This window comes from Cetorhinus maximus, chromosome 9 (genome assembly GCF_964194155.1).
Source record: "Cetorhinus maximus chromosome 9, sCetMax3.hap1.1, whole genome shotgun sequence".
Lineage (NCBI taxonomy): Eukaryota > Metazoa > Chordata > Chondrichthyes > Lamniformes > Cetorhinidae > Cetorhinus > Cetorhinus maximus.
The window spans coordinates 88,824,059-88,844,007 of record NC_135887.1 but is presented as its reverse complement, the minus strand read 5'-3'; positions in this window follow the sequence as shown (position 1 = coordinate 88,844,007).

Below are 19,949 nucleotides of genomic sequence, written 5' to 3'. Positions count from 1 at the left end.
ATGTGGACAGACTTTGGAGAAGTCAGGAGGTGAGTTACTCGCTGCAGGATTCCTAGCCTCTGACCTGCTCTTTTAGCCACAGTATTTATATGGCTAGTCCAGTTCAGTTTCTGGCCACTGGCAATGCCCAGGATGCTGATAGTTGGGGATTCAGCAATGGTGATTCAATTGAATGTCAAGGGGCAGTGGTTAGATTCTCTCTTGTTGGAGATGGTCATTGCCTGGCACTTGTGTAGCGTGAATGTTACTTGCCACTTGTCAGCCCAAGTCTGGATATTGTCCAGGTCTTGCTGCATTTGGACATGGACCACTTCAGTATCTGAGCAGTCGTGAATGGTGCTGAACATTGTGCAATCATCAGTGAGCATCCCTGTTTCATACTTTACTTTCACCTTCATACTCTCATACTTAATTTTCACTTTAATTTCATACTTCATCCCCACAATACTTCACTTTGAAAAGACTTTTGGCTTTGCAAAGCATGCTGGTAAAATTGGTCAATTTTTGAGTTTGATCAAGTTATTTTAAACCCGTATTCTTACAAGGCAGATAGTGAACCAACAAATTGCCAGGCTGTTTGAACATAAGAGTGATATCATGGTAGACAAAGTAGTGATGTCATTGAGGTCAGGAAGGTGGTGCCCTGCTATGTATATAGTTGCTTATTGAAATTATATAATTCAATATAATTTCAAATAGCATTCAGGAAAGACGTGTGGAACAACTTGTTAATGAAAAATTTTGACATTATATTAAAGACTCCAAGAGTTTCGGATGACATTTTCCATCTCCACCTATTTCTAGACAACGGTAATGATTTTTATAATTGCAGAGTGCAATTGGCAGAACCACGAAAGAAAATTGTTTGCCTGCTTCCTTAGGTTAAAAATAGTTTATGCACAAGGAAACCTAAAGAGCTGAAGTGAAGAAGAATACAAAATAGCTAACAAAAATCAAGTGTCCTGTGATAAAACAGATGTAATTATAGAACTTACCAAAATGCCTCATTATGTGTAGAAGAATATTTTAAGATTTATTCTGTATTCCACTGCTCTTCCCTATAAAACTTATAAGAATATAAAAATAGGAATAGGAGAAGACCGTACAGCTTAATTACACTTAATCTGTTGTGGTATATTTGTTTTTGTTTGGTTTGTCTCCCTGTGTTGCAGATACTGTGATTGTTTTGCCAATGGAGAATTTTGTAGCAACTGCAACTGCACCAACTGTTTTAACAACTTTGAGCATGAAGCAGAAAGGTTCAAAGCTATTAAGGTACTTGATGTCTTGAGTCTGTGAGTTCACTAATCAAGCAAACTCGAATTGCACGCCTTCATATAGACTTGTTAGTTGATGCTCGCTATCAATAACAGAGAGAGACTGACATAAGAACAAACTGTGATTGTTTCTTGCAACAGAAGGCAGAGCACTAAATCCTTGCATGCTCCCAGAACCACCTCCAGCTCTAGACTTACAGTTAACCAGTAGCCCACGCTGTACAGTGATTGGTCAGTACTGTCACATGGTTAGTCTACTTGTATTCTCTTAAAGGTACATGGTGTTCCACTTTGCCACAAGGTAAGACTGTTTGCTTTACACGTCAGGTTAGCCACACTGCCTCAGTTCAGCAAGAAATGTCTTTGTCCTTATCCTTGTCCTTCTCAATCTGTCTGCAGCCTTTGACAAAGTTGACCATATCATCCTCCTCCAGTTCTTCTCTACCATCATCCCACTGGATGGAACTGCACTCATCAGGTTCTTAACTACTGAATCATCTGTCAAAGGCTTCCCACTTCCACACCGTTACTTCTGAAATCCTGTGAGGCTCGATCTTTGGCTCCCTCCTATTTCTGATCTACATGTTGCCCCTCAGTGACATCATCTGAAAACACAACATCAGTTTCCACATATACACTGATGATCCCCAGCTCTACCTCCCCACCATCTCGCTCAGCCTCTCCACTGTCTCTAAATTGTCAAACTCCTTGGGTGGAATTTAATCCAGCTGCTTGGGCCCCAAGCTCTGGAATTCCCTCCCTGAACCTCTTTGCCTCTCTTCCTCAATTTCCTTCTTTAAAACACCCTTTAAAACCTATCCCTTTGACTGAGCTTTTGATCATCCACCCTAATAATGCTTTATGGTCCTCTGTGTCATATTTTGTTTATAATGCCCCTGTGAATTAGCTCCTTGGAAGGTTTTAATATGTTAAAAGCACTATATAAATGTAAGTTGGTGCTGTTGGCTAACCAATCCTGATTCAATGACAACAGAAATGTTAACTCTGTCTTTCTCTCCACAGATGCTGTTAGAGCTGCTGAGTTTTTCCAGCAATTTTTGTTTTTGTTTCAGATTTCCAGCATCCGCAGTATTTTGCTTTTACATCAGAAATGTGATTTATGTGACAGTGGTTGACCTTAATACCTTCTCACTTAAACCGCTTGGAATACCCTCGGGCCATTGCAACTTTTCTGTCAGTTATAAACTTGTTAAACTGTTTAAAGGAGAGTACATTCTGTGTAAATGCTCCATAATCTGAAATGCTGAAGCACTGATATGCTCACCACTGTCTCTGAATCATGACTTGTCACATCATTTTATATGTGATTGCAGCTGAGCCAAAAACAGACATTTTTTTTGAGAGTACTCCTCTTGCTGTGACAATTTAAAGTTGAGCTCTGATAACTTCATGAATGAAGAGTCTTTGAGATGATCACAGATGAGGAAAATGCTTTTGCCCATCCAGAAAGAACTTAATATTCTCCATCCTCAATCATACTGCTTCCTGAAAGATTTCAGGGTATTTATCTTCACTATGCCATCCAGAAAAACACTCAAAGGCCTTGAAATTTTCAGTGCTTCTGTGGAATTTCATTGTGGGACAGAAAGAGGGGTGTTACACCAATGTCCCGATATTTGCAAGGAGAGCACAGTTGAGGGGGAAGAGGTGGAGTAACCTGCAAATTCCAGGAACGTGCAAGTTCTTGCAAATCTGACCCCCTCCCACCGGCAAGGGTTGGGGTGCATGGTTAAGTATTGACCCCAAAATGTCAGCTTCTGAACCACCTTTGACAAGTGGGTCTATAGAATAAAACAAGGCAAGAGGTACTGGAAAACACATAGAATTGAGACACAATTAAATAAAATGAGCTTCTGGCTCAATCCTTTGTTACTTCAAATATTTGTTCAGTTGAAGAGTAATAAGAAAATGTGACAGTTGCATTTTCATTCAGGATATTGTAAGGTAAGAATATTGACTCTGGTAAAAAGTAATTCCTCATCCATAGTTTGCCATCTAGAGAGCACTCAGAAGATGTCATTATGAATTTTATTGTGCATTTTGACTCTTTTGTGTGACTGTATAAATCTCACTCTTAACATTATTGTTTCCCCCTTTCTAGTCTAGGCAATAACTCAGGTATGTGGAGTCGGGGTTGGTGGGGGGGTGGTGACTGCACCAATTTTCCTCATCCTGGCATCTTCCCACACTGATGCTGAAGTTAGAACTTGGTGATATCAGAGATCAAACTACGACCTCTCCTTCTGTGGCACAACGCATGGTACCCGAAACCCAGTAGCCCAGGAATCATCTGAACTGGGTGGCTTGTTAGCTTTGAGTGATGTCAAGTTATTTAGTACCTCCTTTCTATCTGTCCTATTCAAGAGTTCTGCTCCCTCTTCCACAACTGTGACAATAACTTCACCAGATATCTCCAAGTGTTGTAGCACTGAGAGGATTATAGAGATAGAGAAGGACCAGGCCATGGAAGGATTTGAGAACAAGGATGAGAATTTTAAAATCATGGTGTTGCTTAACCAGGAGCCAATGTAAGTCAAGGAGCACTGAGGCGATAGATGAACAGGACTTGACGTGAGTTAGGGCACAGGGAGCTATTTTTCGTGACCTTAAATTTAGGGAGGTTATATAAAAAAGGAGAACCGGTAAAGGACTAGTTGATCCTATTATATATTAAGCCTGTTCTATTCCAAATGATGCAACTTGCTCACACCATTATGCCCATCTGACCCTTCTCCTCCTGCAGCCATCCTAGTTGTTAGTCAGCAGTGCACTGATGCATAAAGCAGATAAAGAATTGTATTGTATACAGGAACAAACCAATTTGTTGTACCCCATCAGCATCATGGGAAAGATCAATATCAGTCCAATCTTGGGATACCCAAGGGTCCAGGGAATAACTGGTGGCACCTATTAGGCTGTGCAGGCCCCTGACTAAAGCAGAGTATGTTCACCACCTCAATCAATGTCCAACCTCCGTGGCAATTAGTTTTGAATATTTCAAGGTATGCCTGGTTTTCAAACAACAGTTATGATGATCCTGGCTCCCACCCAGAGATAACTCCACTGCTCTCTCCATCTATTGTAGCTCTTGGGCATTGAAGACCATTACACAGTGGGTGGGAATTCCTGATCTTGCGAGAATTCTCACACACAGTATGCCGTGCCATTTATTTGTGGAAACAGCAATAGGGTATAGGAGTGCAGAATGATGCTAATGTTCTTTCACGAATGCAGGACCAAGAAACACTGTTCTAAAACAACTGATATTTGGCTGAAATGCAGGCAATTGGCATGTATATGTTGCTACCTTGCATGTAGCATTGTTTGTAATTTATATTAGTTATCAAAGAAATAAAATAAAGTTGAGATAGATTTACCATTTCTAACAAGTAACATCTTCTTGCTGCTTCAGGCATGTTTGGATCGGAACCCAGAAGCCTTCAGGCCAAAAATAGGAAAAGGGATGCTAGGAGAAATCAAATTGCGGCATAACAAAGGTTGTAACTGCAAACGTTCAGGATGTCTGAAAAATTATTGTGAATGTTACGAGGTGAGCCATCAGATGAAATTGAATGGAATTTGCTTTTTTTCTGCTAAATTGTTTAAAGGAAGATCCTCGTACTGAGGATAAGGGAGTGTTAGCCTTAATGTAGTGCCTAGAAGATTAGTGCAGTGATGGAATCAGAAGATGCTGGAAATGTATACGTGTAGAAAATAAAACAATGCTTTGACATTTTAAATATATAATCTTCTGCAAAACAAAGGGAAAGCAAGCACAAGGTTGGAAAAATAAGTGTAATGGTGGGGGCGGTGATGGAGAGAGTACGTTGAGGGATACCATCCACAGTTACATGATTCAGAGAGCGGGAGTTAGTATGTTGAATGACCTGTAAACTGCTCAATAGAAAACTAGTAGATGATATAAAAGATCAGTGCGATGATGAAAAGACAAAAAGGGAGAAGCTCATATAACAAAAAAGACAAAAAAATTGGAGAAAGAGAAAAATGAAAGGCTGCAACTGTAGTGAGTTTGAAATTAAAACAGACGATGCTGGCAAAATACATGGAATCAAAAAAAGTCAGCATCCCACTGCCAGCAGTGGGGTTCTGACACCGGATCTCCACCCCATACATCAAACAAGAACAAGAACAGAGGAAATAGGAGCAGGAGTAGGCCCATTGAGCCTGCTCTGCCATTCAATATGATCATGGCTGATCTTGGGCTTCAACTCCACTTCCCTGCCCGCTCCCCATATTCCTTGATTCGCTGAAAGACCAAAACCCTGTCTATCCCAGTCTTAAATGTATTCAAAGATGAAGCATCCACAACCCTCTGGGGCAGAGAATCCCAAAGATTCACAACCCTTTGAGTGAAATAATTTCCCCTCAACTCAGTCCTAAAAAATTGGCTCCTTGTCCTGAGACTGTGCCCCATGTTTTAGATTCCTTTACCAGGGAAACCATCCCTCAGCATCCACCCTATCAAACCCCTTCAGAATCTTGTACGTTTCAATGAGATCGCCTCTCATTCTTTTAAGCTCCAGAGAAAATAGACCCAATTCGCTCAGCTTCTCATCATAGGACAACCCCCTCAGCCCAGGGACCAATTTAGTGAACCTTCACTGTACCGCCTCCAATGCAAGTATATCTTTTCTTAAATGTGGAGACCAAAATTACACACAGTACTCCAGATGTGGTCTCATTAAAACATTGTACAACCCTAGCAAGACTTCTTTATTCCCATACTCCAGTCCCCTTGCAATAAAGACCAACATGCCATTTGCCTTCCTAATTTCTTGCTGTACCTGCATGTTAACTTTTTGTGTTTCTTGTATGAGCACACTTAAGTCTTTTGAACATCCACACTTACAAGTTTCTCACCTTTTAAAAAATATTCAGCTCTTCTATTCTTCTGACCAAAGTGAATAACTTCACACTTCCCTACATTATCATCCATCTGCTATTTTGTTGCCCACTCACTTAACCTGTATAAAAATCTCTTTGCAGCCTCTGTGTCCTCCCCACAGCTTACCTTTCCAGCTAGCTTTGTATCATCTGCAAACTTAGATACATTACTCTCTGTCTCTTCATCTAAGTTATTAATATAGATTGTAAATAGTTGAGGCTATTACTTACAAAGCTCTATACTTCCCCAGATACAGACAGACTCATCCCACATCAAAAGCGACCCCTGCCATGAAGAAAATAGAGAATATATTTAAAACCTGAATTCAGTAAAATTAGTGTTCAGACCAGAGGGCTAGAGTGCTGACCAGAAAGATGAGATAATGTTTGACCTGGTTTAAACAGTGGAAGGGACCAAAGATGTAGAGACAAAGCAGGAATGGGAGAGCATGTCACAGGGATTCTGGGTCACACTTGCAGAGAAGATTGAAGGTGTTTGGAATCTCCAGTGTAAAGGAGATTGGATCTCGATCAACATATTCTAAATACTAGACTTAAGGAAGTTCATGTAAATTGCTGTTTCAAATGGAAGCAGTACTTAAGGCCATGACAGCGATATTGGAGGAAGTAAATAGATGTATGTTGCATTTCCTGTGGTTTACCAGAAGGATTAGAACTGAAATTAGGATGCTGTAAGAATGAATAGTGCTTTGCCAGAGAGGATGGTTCCTCCAAGAAAGGGGGCAGGTGGGGAACGGAAGGGGATGGAAAGGGAAAGTGTGCTTCGTAAATGAATTTTGTTGTACTTGGCAGAAATGGAAGATGATAATCTGGTGAATGCAGAGGCTGGTGGGGTTGAGCATGAGGATAATGGAGGAATAAGCCCTGTATTATGGGGAAGTGGTTGGCGTGTGGTGAGGTTGGTTGGGGGTGGGGGGGGTGCACAGCAGTATGCACAATCTGATATTTGCATGGGAAAGCAGAAAATAATTTCAACACCTCTGTCTGTGGTATATAGGCACTTCATTATAATTTTATTACTGGGTTGACATGGATTGTGTGGCAGCAGCCATGATGAGGACCTGCACAGCAAATTCTCAACTACAGTATTTAAAGGGCCAATCCAAAGGTGAAATTTGAAGGAGTCAGGAAATGGAAACAAGAGAGGAAGAACTTTGACAATGGATTCAGCCCAATCAAAGGCTGCAGCCCACTTTAATGACACTGTACTGCTGGGGGGCAGTGAGGAGCTGCAAAGAGATGCTCTTCCCCAGCAATGGGTGGAAGAAACCTGCTGTTGCCATAAATGAGGCATGGCTGGAGATGACCCAGGAAGTCAGCAATACTCCTGGATTCAGTGCAGGAATTGTTTCACTGCTAACCAGGTCAGGAAAGATGAATACAGCCGCACATTCACCTGTATTTTGCTGTGTACATCACAACCCCCAACTCCCACACAGCCCAGTCACACTGCCTTGTCAAGCCTACTCCATCACTCCTCACACCCACTTAACTTGCAAGCATATCCATCCTCCCCTGTCTATGCACTTCCTCACATCCACATCGATCCATCCTCCACTGCCACTGGCCCTCATCCTTATGAAAATTGATGATTCTCTCTGAAAGTCACTCTCACAAAATTCACTCTCTCTCTTTCAGGTGAACACATGCCCTTAGACACTCATAGGTCAGCCATTTTCCCATTGCAGAAGAGAGTATAAAACACAAGGGAGAGGGAAAGATCTCAAAGTGCCCTCCCACAAAGATCTCATAACTGCAGAGAAGGAAGTGATGTAGATCAGTGGCATCTCAGCACCCCTGACCATTAGCAATGGGGAGATGGGGGCCTTCCCAGCTCCCTGGTGACAGAATATAACTCCACACATCATACAACATTAGTCATGATAACTTGATTTCAGTTTGACTGAAAAATAATCATCCTCATAAGATTAAGTTGCAACATTCTTATCTTGCCAGTACTAATTCATATTTCTCTCTGACAGGTTCTTCACACATGCAGCAAGGAGCCCATGGACCTTGCAATTGACAGATCCTCAGAGTAGCTGACTGCTTCTGAGGATGCCTTGTCACAGGACTCATGCTTGTGATGAACCAGTTCAGATACTCGCACTTTGATGGGACCAGTTAGATTGTTGTGTTTTCATTTGGTTACTCACACTTCACAAGTGAGCAAGAGCAGACAATTGTGTGAGGGACAGCACTGGAAAATCCATATTGGATAGCACAGCCCTTTTCAAGCTCTGCTCAGCTGGACATAGATGCTGCACCCTGGGAGCCGTCAATGGAAATCATGATCATTGAGGAGCACTAGTAAATGTGTAATATACTGACAGGCCTTCTAAGCACAATGTCCACGATTGCAGAAAGAATGGAGTAATTTGTCTCAAGTATGAGCAGGTTAATGTTACATGGCAGCGCAATTATGTCTTCTTGCATGGGCAGAGTGGCCAACTTCATGGAATATCAATTGCTGCAATCAGATAAGCGCACACCCACCTTGACAACAATCATGGAGATTCTGGATGCCAACATATCTAGCATCTTAAAAAAGATGACAGATATCTTGGCCTTACAGCACCTTACTGATCTGTACAAAACTGCAGCAGAGCGGGAGCAGTGAAGTCTGCCTAATTTACCACAAAATGAAAAAGTGGACATAGAAGTGGGAACTCCACTTAAAGTACTTCTTCTTCTCACCGGTTAACCCTTCCCCTTCCCCTCCAAAGTCAGAACCCCACTCCTGTCCTGATGGCTGAGTCTGCTCCTGCCCAGTGCAGGCAGAGCAGTCTTTGGTGCAGTCCCCACAGGCACCAAATCTCAGAGACTGGGAGTGAAGAACATCTCGATGTCAGAGCAGGGATCCAAGCAAACTGTCTCTTGCTCTGCTGAAGCCACACGGGTTTCACAACTTCCAAGCAGTAGGAATAAGTAAAGAAAAGCTTTGTAGTTTCACCAAGGGTACACACATGGGTGTATGAGAAAACATGATGTTGCTAAGTTTCCATTCTTTAATAGAATCACATAAAATTCACTACTTCGCTCTACTTTTCCATGTCACTCATTCTTGATTGCTGGGCGGCAACAAATGTCCCCACTAAATGTTTTTGTTGTGCACAGCCTGTTCATACCAGTGCACGGTACTTTACATTCTGTTGCACAGCTGTGGACACATGGTATCTTAAAGGGGGCATCTTGTGAGCGGCCTACAGGGCTGAAAGCATGCACAGCTTACAGGAAACCTTGGTGACAACTCGCCTTTTCACTTGCTTAATGATAAATGGGAAGATATGAATTGATGAGGCCTAATGGGCGGATGTGCAATAGGTGGTCAGTTGTTTGCAGGACTGCTTTGTGTCAGTGGCATGGATTGGATGGAAGGGAAGGGGGGGAAGAAAAAGAGTGGACATTGGATTTGGTTCGAACATCAGCCCAGTGCTGGTAACTAACTGGCACAGTTGACATAATTGCTGGCCTTGGCAAACAACCCATAATTCACTTGCTTTATGCATTTGGGCGACACTGACTGGCAGATCCTGGATATGTTTCTGGCAGACCCCTGAAAGAATCTGAAAGCAAATTAGAGGGTGGTAGTCACTTTGACAGCCACTAATAATGTGAGGCCACCAGGTTCAGCAGGGATCACACTGGAGACTGTAGATATCTGACCTGATTTTACAGCCTGAGCCTCTGGAATGTGAACTGTTCTAACAGGTCAAGGAAGTTCAGCCTCTGCCTACACACAGGTAGTGTCTCCTGCAAGCTGCAACCCTCTCTGCTGTAAAGCTCCAGATCTGTCAACTGCAGCCTGTTGCTGCCAATCATATTGTTGCTCATCCAAGGTCCAAACTAAAACAGCCAAGATGGCATCCATCCTGATCTAATTCCAAAGAATAGAAAGTAAACTGTCAGCAAAAGTGCTATGAATAAACCCTTTCCCACCAGTAGCCAAGAATGCAGTTCTGACCACTGATACTTAATGAGTATTTGTATAACTTAATCAGCACCCATAAATTGCTGTGTTTTCACCTTGATTTCACTGGCAAGTTTGAGGAAGCCTGGGAAACCTGTGGCTGTGCTGTTAAATTTACAGGTACATTGAAGTATCACTCCATTTAGCTAACCCCAGTTCCCTTGTCCCTCATATGCTTATGTAGCCTCTCCTTAATGTATATATAATTAGTATATCTTAATAGGCAACCTGCATCTCCAGAAGGGATTGTGCAAAAGTCACGGAACACACGTTAAACACGGCAGTCAGCTTGTTGGAGCTGTCTTTTTTTCATGGGACGTGGGCATCACTGGCAAGACCAGCATTTATTGTCCATCCATAATTACCCCCAAGAAGGTGATGGTGAGCCTGCTTCTTGAACTGCTGAAGTCCATCTGGTGTACGTACATCCACAGTGCTGCCAAGGAGTTCCAGCATTTTGACCCAGCAATAGTGAAAGAATGATGATATAGTTCCAAGTCAGTATGGTCTGTGGTTTGGAGGGGAACTTTCCAATGATGATGTTCCCATGTTTTCTGGACACTCCCATTTTTTGCCATTTTAACCCTCCATCTGCACCCAAAGCCACACGCTCCGCCAGGTTAAAATTCCCCTGATTGTTGTGAGAGGAGAGTGTAAGAGAAAAGCACAGGCCCCGGAAATAGTCAAGGGTCCTGTAAGTTACTGTGGGAGAAAACCCCTAAGAATATTTCATAAACTTCAGTGTGGAAAGCAGGTTAATAAGAACAAATGTGACAAAAGGGCCAAATGTAATTTTCGGTGGGTAGCTGGAAGGAGCCAGGGCAGGAGTACCACCAGTCAGCTACATGGTTATTTCTAGTGAAAAGCGGCAGCTGGCTACCCATGGTGAATGAAAATTGGCGGCATCAGAAGAAGGCTTCTGGCAGCATGTTAAACTCAGGAGGGAGGTGTTGTAAAATTCCTGTGGATGCAATGGGGAGATGGATGGGCATAGCAGAGACCCAGACTTTCCAAGAGGGGCCTAAAAGAGAACCTTGTTTCTCTGGGCCCCACTAAGGAAAGTTTTTTTTAAACTTAACCTTTACAACCCTCACTGGCTTGCTGACATCTACACCTGACAGGGCAGCCATGCATTTAATACACTCACCGTGCATTTAATAATGAGGCAGAGTCCAGAGCACACCTCATCTGCAACCAAAGCCAACCAAGTTAAAATTGCTGATTGATGGGAAATGGTGTTGCTCCATTTAGACTAGCCCTTTACTCCATTCTTGTTGATTGGAGAGATTTAAAATTTCACTGGGAGTCAGGAGAAAGGGAAAGAGCTTTTACAGAAAGCGAGATGAGGAAGAAGTTGAATCCAGGTAGTTAAGAGTGTGTGTGAACTTGTAATATGTATATGTGTGCGGATAGCCCATTACCAGAAATGGAGAGAGAAGGGAAGAATTGGAGTTTGGCTACAAAAGACAAGGAATGGTAGAATCTGGAAGCGTAGCAAATTAAATGGTATTAAATTTCCCGATTACAGCAAAAGCAGGAAGCACTGTCTAAATTCATCTAGTAAAGCACAGCCACTTGAGAGAGGGGAACATTATTCCAGCAGGAATCATCATCTGTAGAGGAGAAAACTGTGGGGGAAAGGGCATTGAGTTAAGTGACTTTACATCGAAATCACTGCTCTGATTTTATCTCAGATAACACGTGCTGGTACTGCACCAGAGTCACTGGATGAGGTGTGGGCTGGTGCTTGGGGGCGAGGATCCCCTACCATTATGGTGTCTGCACTCCTAGGGCCTACATGCTTTTCTTCCACTATGTTCCTCAGTGGTGGCAACCCACACCACCTTGCCAGATTTACCATGCTTCTCTCCCCCCCCGTAATTTTTCTGTAACCATTTACAATTGCTCTGAAGAGATTTTTTGTTCTTATACTTGTCCCATTTGCCTTGCACCTTCATCACTTTTGTAATTTAAACATTCCTCCCTCCACCCAACAGAAACCTTATCGTTGGTTAGTTTTGTGCCCCCCACTCTCTCCCAATTTACCTGGTTCTGCATTTGCTTAAAAGCTCTTCATTTCTAACATCTTCCAGTTCTGAAAGATCAACAGCCAAAAACATTGGGAAGAATTTTTTGCTCAGCGGGCGGGCGTGCGCCTGACCTGCTCGAGCACAAAATGACGCACTTTGACATCGGCCGGGCATGCCGACGTTAACGCGAAGTCGCTCGATAGTTCGATCGGTGGGCATGCTGCTGACTGCCGGAGTCAACAGCGCGCCTGCTGACAATTAAAAGGCCTGTTAAGGCCATTAAACAATCAATTAACTTAAATTTTTCGCTGCCCATCCAACCTTAGGGTTGGCTGGCAGACAAAAAGGCCAAGCGGCCTTTGCATTTTTTTGGAAACCTCATCCACGGGCGGGATGAGGTTTCCAAAAGCAAATAGAAATAAAACAAAAGTTTTAAAATTTAATTTATAACATGTCTCTGCTCATGTGACAGAGGGGACATGTTTTATTACATTTTTATTTTCTTTACATTCTTTTTTAAAAATGCTTCATCTCCCTGAGGCAGCTCTGTGCCTCAGGGAGATTTTCAAGCACTCACTACCGCGCATGCGCGAAGTTTGCGCTCAGCATGCTTGCCGCCTTCCCCCCTCCACATAGGCAGCGCTAAGCGCTGCTGATTGCATTTCACGCTGGACGGGCCTTAATTGGCTCGCCAACGTGAAATCACGGTCCGGTCCCGATTGCAGGTGGCGGTCGGCTTCCCGACCGCCCCTGCCAAGCCCACCCGCCAAGGGCAAAATTCTGCCCATTATTTCTAATTTTTCCCTCCACAGCTGTTGCCAGACCTACCGAGTGTTTCCAGTATTTTCTGTTTTTATTTCAGATGTTCAGCAACTACAGTTCTTTGCTTTTGTCTTACTAAAAGTATTCCTTTTATTATTTTCCCTATGTTTAAGGAAATATGTAATTTATATTGAAATATGCACTGTTACATCATGTTTGATGCACTTTTAATGAAGGCTTTATTTCAATTTGAACAAATAGCGTTCTATCAAACACCTTTTCTGAAAAACAGTTCCCCTTTAATTGACAGTCTGTGTTAAATCACTGGGTCAAGATGGAGTCAACAATTGGTTGATTATGCTATGAACCACCAAGAATAAATAACTAAGAGTGGTTTAATTTTTCTGCATTTCACTTAGAGAATTAAACTAAAATGGAATTTCCTATGTCGTGCTTTCATGAATGATCATTAAGTGTAGTATAATTGGTTTTATTCATTGTTTTGCCCTTTTTTTTGCTCAGGCAAAAATAATGTGCTCCTCTATTTGCAAGTGTATTGGATGCAGAAATTATGAGGAAAGTCCTGAGAGAAGGACGCTGATGAGTATCCCTGACCACAATGATATGAGCATTTGTCAGCCTAGGACTAAACTTTTTCCTGAAATATTCAACTACAGAAAGCAAGTGAAAGTGAATAGGGAAAGGTAACTTTAAAAATAAAACCTTCATTTCCAATGTCAATATTCTACCCTTCTAAACTTAAGATTCAGGCTCTTGGGGGTACAGTTCCACAGATCATAGCAGCCCTCCAGTTCTTCATGCCTAAGCCTGATTGTGAACATCAACAGACTATTGAGAGTTGAGGAGTTGGGAGAAGCTTCTTGCCATGACTGAACGTACAGACCATGAGCATTTTCCAGCAAGAGTTTCTGGATGGTGATCCTGGCTGATCTTCCCTTTCCTAGCCCATGGTCAAAGAAGTGAACTATGGTGACTGCTAACTTTGCACAGATTAAAAATGATGCTTTGTTGGTCTGTATAGCTCAGCTTTACCGACTGAGTCAGCAGAGAAACAAAAAGGTGCAGTTTTAGATGATATTTAATGATATCATTCTGAATAAAAGGTCAACCTTTTGATTAATTTACAAGGGAGTCTGTGTTCCCATTAATCATTTCCCCATTAGCAAGTATCATTCTATTATAATTTATCTTGTTTGCATGCTGTGTAAAGTGCTAATATAAAATTTTTGTATTCCTTTTCCTTTTCTACCATGTAGATAATTATTTGGATAGCTCCTGTGGTCTTTAATAATATTAATCAGCACAGAGCAAAAAATGTTAAGTTTGTTTCTTGGTCTCTGGTGAGCTAGCTACTATCCTAGAGTGATTGTAAGAATTGTAAAATTGGGCTCATTGCAGCTGGACTGAAATCGGAAAGAAAAATATCAGTCATCTATATGTAGATGTATTGATGCTGTTCCCAGCTATTGTCCAGAGATGTTGACTGGAAGGTGCATCTGTATAGTTGTTAGTTGAGGACAGGATTAGGTTTGGCTCCGATATCCCTCCATGGTTAATTAATCTGCGAGCGCTCACTCTCAAGATTCACACATGATGAGTGGCTATTTGGACAAGGAAATGGAGATCAACTGGCATTCATAGAAGTAGCCTAGTATAAGAGGAAAATTTAGGAAAGGAAAAGAAAGATATATACTATTAAATCTGAGATATCCTAGAATTTACATAAATGTATCTACACTAAAAGTTTGGCATTAAAACTGTGTAAGTATCATGTTATTCTGTTTACCTCACTGATGGTGCAATACCTGGGCAATCTGGCATCTTCCACAATGGGCAATTAACATCGTCATGACACATGGAAATCGAACATGGCCGATTAGGCAGCCTGCCTATATAGTAAATAAATATTGATGATGCAGTAAAATAGATCTAATGATTTTTAGGATACATAGTAAATTAATTTATAAGCTTAATAATTTAATATTTTTATTTAAAAAGGTGTCCTTTGGTTTTCTGAAAATTAGACAATAGGAATCTGGACAGACCCCTATGTCCACTTTACCTTATAGAGCAGCTACTATTGCAGAGGTGGTGGTATAGTGGTATTGTCACTGGACTAATACTCCAGATACCCAGAGGATCCGGGTTTGAATCCCACCACAGGAGATGGTGAAATTTGAATCCAATAAAAAATATGAAATTAAAAGTCTAATGATGACCATGAAACCATTGTCAATTGTTGTAAAAACCCAAATGGTTCACTAATTTCCTTTAAGGAAGGAAAACTGCCGTCCTTACCTGGTCTACATGTGACTCCAGACCCACAGCAATGGTTGACTCTTAAATGCTCTCTGAAATGGCCTTTGGGGATGGCCAGCAAAGCCCACATTCCATGAGTGATTTTTTTTAAAAACCCTATTGGAGGCAACAAACACTTCTTGGGAAGTGGTTTCATAGTGCTACGAAGGCAACATTTGTTGCTGGTGATACTTGCATCAAGCACATCAAGCCCAACCTGCCTGTACTTCTCATGTGAAAATATTCCTGGAAGCAGTTTCATGATCCAAGATTGATCTTTGATCACTTGATCTTTGTTATGAGGCTGTGATGTTTCATTCAAAGGAGTGACTGCACAAACCGACATGTCTTTGTTTTGTTAACTTTTTTGGACTGTTGACAGGCATCCTTTTACCTTCGTCACCTGGGACGTCATAGACGCTACTTGTGGCTGCCTCCTGGCCCAGGCAGAAGAGGCGGAGAAAGCCTATCATTCCCTCTCAGTAGCAGAACATATGATCCTAGAGGAATTCGGCCGATGTTTAGCACAAATCCTTCATCTAGCATGGAAATCAAAAGAATGGCAGTGTTTGTGAACTTTAAATTCTCTCCATAATAGATGTCACCTAGTAACCTTAATGTAGATGCTTGGCGACACCTCACTCAACATTCTCAGTTTGGGATTGTCAGTTGTTGGGCATTGAAATAAGTTTATCTTTTTGCTGAGCATAGTCAGTATTCAAATTTACTGCTAAAAAAAGTTTCATTATTTAATCTCATTTTTTCAGAACATTCTACGGAAGGTGGTGAGAATGTATTCTTCTGGTTACTATGCTATGTATAGGCATTTGTAAAGACTTCATAACTTTACTGTTGCTATCAAACATCTGCTAAGTGAACAGTTTTAGCATTTGACTAGAAATACAGAAGAGGGGAAATTGGCACTAGCACATTTACAATGTATCTGCACATAACAGACATAGAAAAATTGATGAAAATATTTAGCACTGCTTTGCTTTTCTACCACTATATGTTGCTGGTAACCTTTCTAAATTGTAAATTGCTTTTTAACTTTCCTGCTTTGTGCAATACTGACATGTCACTGAAAGACACCAATATGGAATGACACATTTATACCTAACCTACTGATCGAAACATTATCAGAATAGCCACAGGCTAGTGCAAATGAGCAAAGGTATGAAAATACTGGAACAAATGGGAGAGAAATTGGTCCTAAATGACATGGAGCAGGATAGACTTTAGAAAGAAGTGGCTAGGGTACCAATGGCACTACAATGAGCTCTGTTCCTTGGCTAGGGAGGGGATCATCAGCTAGGATTCCTAGTTCTCATTGTTATTCAGGTAGTTTTGATAGCAAGTGCAAGTGTGTGTAAGCATCAACTGAGGACAGTACAAAGCTGATCAGTAATGCCTCACCAACAGATGAACCTTCTCCTGACGTACAATTTTCTGGGCTCACATATCAAGAATGGTCACATGGGTGAGGTACAGGAGGGTGACTGTAGAACCAAGTCCCAGCATGAGTCAGCACTTTCTGAAGAGGTGAGAAAACTACAGGCCCAAAATTATAGCAATTGTTGTTGAAAATTTGGGGCAGGCAACTAAAGATACAGATGCCAGAAGCACTGCCTGTTGCTTTAAATTACAAGTTTAGAGAATCCATGGTATAGGTTAGAATAACAGGTGCAGAAAGTTATCTGGTGACAGCCATCCAGTTTTGTCAGTAGCTCATCAACTACCTGCTCAATACATTTTAGAAGCTGACCAAATTTATTTTTAACTGAAACAGTCATTATAAGAAAACCCATTTATGATGTCTGCTATGGCAAGTTAACAGAGACACATTTCAACACAATTGTGCCATTTAGAAATCAGAGCAAATAGTGACTACTGATAGTAAACTGTTCAGATAGCTCAGTGGAATAGTCCAGTGCTCAATGTGGAACAGGTCAGACAGTCCCTGATTCAGTTCATAATGTACGTTGAATTGGGTGATCTCAGGAAAGGTTGCCACAAGGTCAATAAGTTAGGGAAGACAAATTTAAAAAAGGTTCAATGTCATGACCTGTGCTGGAAAATGTGTGGTATGTAGACATTGAGTAAAGCAGCAGTGGGCTCCTCTGTGGTGCCGCCCATGGTGAATATTGTGCTGACACTCATTACCACAAAGAATGAACACTTGGGTGAGGCACAGAGGGCGCTCATGAAACATTTCTGCACAGATGTGTTTTATGTTTATATAAAAAACTTGCAATGATAATAATTTTAAAATAGTTACACATAGTATACAAAGAAAAATACCCAAAAATCAACAATGTAATCATTAAAGGAAAACAGGAGCCAGCGCCTGTTACACAATACCCCAGCAGAAGCCAGTACTTTCAGGAAGAGGAGAGAAGACATTTGTGAACAAAAGTTGAAGTAATGTTTTACCAGCCACCTGGAAATGCAATAGGGTGACCATCATCCTACCAGAATATGTGCAGTGCTAAAATAATAATAAACTCTCATCATTTATAGGAAATTGACCGTTATGATGCTATGCCCAGTGAATTGTTTCCTGTTAACAGGCATGTTGATGAAATTTCTGAAATACATGGTATAAATGAGGAACTACCCTTAAAACAGGTTTCAGTTATTAACAAATAATATATTTTATAGCTTATGGATTTTAAATTGTTTATTGAAGGTTTTAAATTATTTATTGGAACAGGTTTTAAATGATTTATTGAAAAATATTTTAAATTAATTTATTGACAAATGTTTTAAATTAATTTATTGGAACAGATTTTAGATTAATATATTGAAAGAGACATTTTAATATCAATTAGAATATTTTCAGTACATTCGCTGTTCATATTTTCATAAATAAAATGTTGTTAAAGGATCATAGAAATGGTCTTTAATGAATCTTAATTAATATAAATTGCATGATTAATTTTAACTGATTAATACAAATGGATAAATGTGGTTCCTTACCTTTAGTATTTACATTTTCAAATAAAATATTTGGAATGACAAAGTTGTGGGACTTTATTAGTAAAATAATATGACTAATGAGCATCCTGATTAAAGGAGCATCAATGCCTATGCTGAATATTTTGTTTCTGTGCCCTGGTTTAGGCAGGGAAAAAAAAATCAGTATTCTTCTGCCTGATTGCTATCCACCGATCGCTGTTATAAAGCCTGTAAGCAAATATTCTGAAGGACATAATCATCTGTAAATCCCCCCAGTCAAATAGCTTGTCAACATTCACTGCCCAAGTCATCCGACTCACTTTACACTTTATCTCCCTCCACTCCATCACTGAAGTTTAATTATTTAGTCATGTTGTCCATGGCCTCTGGAAATCTCTCCCAAACAACTTCACCTGACTACATCCTCCCCAATTTCAAAAGTCAACAACTTACATTTATATGTATTTATTTATGGTAGAAAAGCACTTTACAGAAGCATATTCAGACAATGATTGACATGGAACCAAAGAAGGAGTCTTTAGGAGGAGTGGTTCAAAGTTTGTGCAAAATTATGGGCTTTAAGGAATGTCTTAAAGGATGAGAGAGAAGTAGAGATAAGGAGGTATAGGGAGGGAACCTGGGGGGGGTTATGGCTAGAAGGCTGAAGGCTTGTTGGGGTGAAGGGAATGAAGGATGGTTAAGAGGCCAGAGTTGGAGGGTTGAAGATTTGGAGGAGATTAGAGAGATAGTATGGGATGAGACCATGGAAGGATTTTGACATGAGGGTGAAAATTTTAAATAGATGCCAGCAGGAGGCCAGGAATCAATGTAGGTCAGCTACCGTAAGGCAAATGGGTGAGCCAAACTTGATGTGCATTAGAATACAAGCAGCAGAAGTAAGTTTATGGAGAGTAGGAATTGAGAGACCTGCCTGGAAAACATTGGAATAATTGAGTGTGAAGGGACAAAAGCACGGATGCTCTCAAGGGTAATCTCTTTAGCCATGTTTTTTGTCTCCTCCCACTTCTAGTTCTTCCTTTTCTCACTCAGTACCCACCTTGCTGTTCTATGAAGTGCTCTGAGACACTTTTTGACCCAAGGAGTTTTGGAATGGAAACTTGGAAAGAAGAAAAATTGAAATATATTTACATGGCATTTTATATCACTCAGGATGTCCAAAAGCACATCACATCCAATGCACTACCTCTGAAATGCAATTACCTGTTTTAGATATGTAATTGGGGATTATGCAGTTTGAAAGTAAAGTACAGAGTGCCATGAGTTCCAGTGCAATTAAATCTCAGCGTAGGTCAATGCCATCCTGAGAGGAGTTGGGGAATCTTTTCCTTATTTAGTTTATCAGTATACAATGTAGTGATATAATTTATATCAAAAAATATTAATTTATCTGGAAAACATAACACCAAGATGTCATTCGATCAAAATGGTACATTTCACTTCCCAATGCATTGTGACATCAACGGAACAAGTGATAAGATTCCCTCCTCCAACTAGTTGGGTGTGTATTATCAGCCCCAAGCATAGGCCAGGATTTTCCCGTCGGCGATTTGGGGGCGGGGCCTGCTTGCCGACAGGAAAATGACGGCAACCCCCGAAATCATCCTGGTCCCTTTAAATTTTCAGGAAGGCAGGCGGACAGTGAAATCAGCTGTCCGCCCACCAACC